Source organism: Microtus ochrogaster, chromosome 2 (genome assembly GCF_000317375.1).
Source record: "Microtus ochrogaster isolate Prairie Vole_2 chromosome 2, MicOch1.0, whole genome shotgun sequence".
In the NCBI taxonomy this organism is placed as follows: Eukaryota; Metazoa; Chordata; class Mammalia; order Rodentia; family Cricetidae; genus Microtus; species Microtus ochrogaster.
In genome coordinates, this window is record NC_022010.1 from 27,160,858 (window position 1) to 27,165,521 (window position 4,664).

General features: G+C 47.0%; 1 protein-coding gene across 2 annotated transcripts in view; it reads right to left on the reverse strand.

Annotated features, from left to right (window-relative positions):
* Caln1 (calneuron 1) overlaps nt 1-4,664 on the reverse strand; it is a 463,165-nt gene that overhangs the window by 422,695 nt on the left and 35,806 nt on the right. The window lies entirely within an intron of this gene.

A 4,664-nucleotide genomic window follows, 5' to 3' on the forward strand; every position in this document is an offset into this window, starting at 1 on the left:
GGGGGGGGTAGGTGGGTTTCAAGACAAGCTCTCTCTCTATAGCCCCGGTTGTCCTGAAACTCACTATGTAGAGCAGGCTGCTCTCAAACTCACAGAGATTTGCCTGTTTCTGCCTCTCCAGTTTTGGAATTAAAGCTGTACACCACCAGGCACGGCATACTACCTTATTTTTGTAAGATAGGGTCTCTCACTGAACCTGGAGCTCACCAGTTTGGTTAGGCTAGCCCCAGGGATCCTCCTGTCTCAGACTCCCTAAAACTTGGCTTACCGAAAAGCACTATTATGCCCAACTTTTTACATGGTTTCTGAGGACCTGAACTCAGGTCTTTGTGCTTATTGAAGGTGGGGGTGTGGAAAATCAGGAGCCTTAGCACGATGTATCGTTTAGACTGTTCTATCTTACTAACACATGTGTTCATCTCTTACTGCCCTTCATCTAACATTGGAGTTTATCATACATATCATGTGTTGTCACACAGCAGTGACAACTGCTGTCGTGTTCTGCAACCAGAGTATACTCCAAAACCATGAGCCAAGCCATTACTATAATAAGTATGTCAGTCTCAGTTACACAAAAGTAACTAACAAAACCTCTAGCAAATCATCTTGCTGCCCCTCAGGCCCACCCAGGGAAGGGGGGATCCTCCTTCTCAAACACACACATACACACACACACACACATGCACACACAGCTCCAACCAGTGTCTTTGCCTCTATTTTAAGTACTAGAATTTCCTATAAGGCTTTAGAAAACTCTTACCTAGAACATCAGTGTTCCGGGGCTGGGAGTATAACTCAGACAGTAAAGAGCTTGCCTGGGATGCACAACCCTGGGTTCCACAGCCAGTAACTCCATAAGCCAAGCTAACCCGAAAAAGCAGGCATGGTTTATGCAATGCGCACTTGAAATCCCAGTAGTTGAGAGGCAGCAGTAAAAGGATCAGAAATTCTTGATCATCCTTGGCTACATGGCACATAGCAAATTTGAGGCTAGCATCGAATATACAAGACCCTGTCTCAAAAGTTAGTTAGTTAGTTAGTTAGCTAGTTAGTTAGCTAGTTATTGCTGAGACAGGGCACTCAGCGAAGTGCCTATAGCCTTGCAAGCATGAGGATCAGAGTTTGACTCCCTAGCACCCACAGAAAAAGCCAGGTGTGGTGGCATGGCCACGCAATCCAAGTGCAGGGTGGTAGAGATGAGAGGATTCCTGGGGCTCACTGGCCATCCAGCCCAGCCTAACCAACAGGCTCCAGGCAAGTGAGAGATTCTGTCTCAAAAAACAAGGGGACAGCTCCTGAGTACATTGTCCTCTGACCTACACGGTCACATACACACAGAGAGAGAGAGAAAGGGGCATGGGCAGGAGGGAGGAAGAGAAAATGGGAGGGAGGGAGGGAGGAAGAGAGGGAAGAAGGGGGAAAAGGAGAGAGAACTCCAATACCCAGACCCAGTCCTTCCATTAAAATCCAAGGATGAGCCAGAGAGCCCACCACCCCATCTTACTACAGCACCTCGTGTACTCTCCCCTGAAACCAGCTGCCTCAGAGATGCTCAATGCTGCAGCAGCCTTCTTAGGTCTGATAAGTTGAGTAGCACTGAGCAAACACTGGGGGAAGAGAGCAGAACCCAGCATAGGGACCATGGAAGTGCCTGGGCTCTCATGGGGGAAGGGGAGACACAAGAGGAAAGACAGGTGGCCTTTTCAAGGGGCTACTTGGGTGGTTGACACCAACCTAAGAACCAAAGCCATCTGAGCAATGGTGCAAGGAGAAGCTGAGTTCCCTTCGCCTCTTGCTGAGTAGGAACATAAGGCCACGGGGCAGTTTGTGGGACCTGTTTATGGAGAGAGTCTCCAAACTGTTCAGAACAGGGGTGGGAGGGAGAAACAGAGAGAGAGAAATGCCCTTTGAATTTCCATTGCTTTGAGAGTCGGCAATTTAATGAGTCATACATTCTAGATCCCTGCTTTGTCTACACATTTTCATTTCAAAATACTAAAAACACTTTGTTTGGAAGATTGGTTATTTTTAGCTTATATATCAATAGTGCACATTCACTTCTCCCCAGAGAGAACAGCTTCCTTCAGATTGGCCCGCAGCACCACCCCAGAAGAGTGGAGCTGTTTACTTGGCTGTGTTTTGACAAAACTAAGTGGGTGGCTCTGTCCCAGTTTTTGAGGTATCCAACTGCACTATTGACCACCCAGGAGTCACTCAAGACCAATTCTCGGACAGTTAGCTTTGTCAACTTGACACAACCTGGCATGGCTTGGGAAAAGAGTCACCATGAGGGACTTGCTAGATCAAGTTGGCCTGTGGGCGTGTTTGTGGGGGATTGTCTTAATTGCTGTGGGATGATCCAACCTACTGTGGGCAGCGCCATTCCCTAGGCGGAGGTCCTGACTGGCCTAAGAGTGAAGGACTCATGTTCGCTTTCATTTTCCTCTGCTCTTGACTGTGGATGTACTGTTTGAAGATCATTGGTGTGTCAACAAAGATGAACTATAAACCTAGGATTGTGAGCAGAAGTCAAGCCCTTTCCTCTAAGTAGTTTTTGGTCATGGTGTTTTATCACAGTAACATAGATGGAAGTGAAAAGGCATCCCAAGATTCCCCCAGATCCCAGAGCATGGACAGAGACAGAAGAGCATTCTTTAAGCTTCCAAATAAAGGAGCCGGGGCTCTTACAATTCAGGACTGCTCGCTCTCCGGGCATCATCTTTGTAAAGGGTTGCAGCTTAGATCTCAATAGAGCAACTTAGTATTGGCCTTGGAGGCACACAGCTGCAATTCCAGCACTGAGGCAGGAGGATCATGGATTTCATATCAGCCTGGAATACAAAGAAAAAAATGTAAAAAGGATAGAGGGTGGGAGGAAAGAACTTGCTTTACTTAAGGTGGGAAATCCCACTTATCTACGGGTTGCACCATCCCAAAGATTGAGGTCCCCGACTGAATAAAAAGAAAGAGAGTGAAGTGACCACTTCCGTTCATCCCACTCTCTTCCTAAGCGTCTACCAATATGCCTTCCCCACCATGGTGGGCCATAGCTCCTCAATCAAAACTAGGACTGAAATAATCGTCTCTCCTTGAAGTGGCTCTGTGTTGGGCCTTTGCCACAGCCATGGCAAAAGTAATCAAACACCTGACCAAACTTCCCACACAGCCATTCTGAGCCCACTCATAGATATAAGCTGGCCTCTGGTTCAGAGTCCTAAGTCCTGCATGTCAAGACACTCTTGGCCAAGAGTTTCATCAGCTCCTGCCCTTGAGATCTCAAACACTGAATTGTCTGGGAGAAGGTCCAGAATCTAGATAGAGCCTAGTCATGTCCTGTGCCTGAGATCTCCGTGCTTGCATATTCACAGTTCTGGGGAAGCATTATGAAAAGTCAAGAACTGCATCACCAAAAATATTTCCCACCTCCCCCAGACACCAACCATGAACACTTTCCACCTCTAATAGGAGCTGGGATGGAGCATGCAAGAGACTCCATGACCAACAGTCTTAGAGAGATCATCTCAGAATAGATCAATTTAAAGAACTTATCATTTAACCTTTGATGCCAGTATCACAGAGATCTAAAACTCCCTTCTATGCAAAACCACTCTTGAATTTCTACAGCCAGGCATGGGTGGATTCTAATGCAAAGAAAATGAGTAAGGTCAAAACCCAGGGAGTCCGTGGCTTGGTAACACCGTGAACTGACCTCTCCTATACACAGGGAGAGGTGAGGAAGAACAGAAAGGAGGAGGACAGAGGAAGGAGTGGAGGAAGGAGGAGGAACAGAAGGAAGAAAGGAAGAATCAGAGAAGGAGGTTAAAAAGGAGGTGGAGAAAGAGGGAGAGAAGGGGGGTAGTAGGGTGGTGGAAGAGGAGGTGGAGGAGAAATGAGAGGGAAAGAGAAGAAGGAGGAGGAGGAGGGGAAGTAGACCCATAACTGGCCTTAGAGGGACTTGAGTGATGTGGGATTCTCCTCTGTATGTTGTAATGCCATTAATGAATAAAGAAAATTGGCTTGGCCTGATAGGCTAGAGTAGAGCTAGGTGGGAAAAACTAAACTGAATGCTGGGAGAAAGGAGACAGAGTCAGGGAGAAGCCATGGAGCTGCAGCCAGAGACAGACATGCTGAAACTTTGCTAGTAGGCCACGCCCTCCTGGTGATACACAGATTAATGGAGATGGGTTAAATTAAGATGTAAGAGTTAGCCAATAAGAAGCTACAGCTAATGGGCCAAGCAGTGATTTAATTAATACAGTTTCTGTGTGATTATTTCAGGAGTCTGGGCAGCTGGGAAATGAACAAGTGGCCTCATACAACACTTGGGTAGGAATTCTGGGTTCTCCTTTGTGTGAGCTCAAGCCAGTCACTCAGTGTTTGTTAACACTTTTTCTCTTGCAAAAAATGCACTTGCACACTTAAGCCTGGCGATGCACACCTACTAGTCCAGCTACCTGGGAGACAGAAGCAGAAAGATTCCAAGTTCGAGGACTATTTGGATTACTGAGTGGGTTTAAGGCAAGGCTGAGCAACTTAATAAAACCATGTCTCAAAGTAAGAAAAAAAGAAGACGTGGAATATAGTATCATGGCAGAGCACCTGCCTAGAATCCCCCAGTGAGGGGCTGGGGTGTGGCTCAGTGGTAGAGCACCTGCCTAGAATCC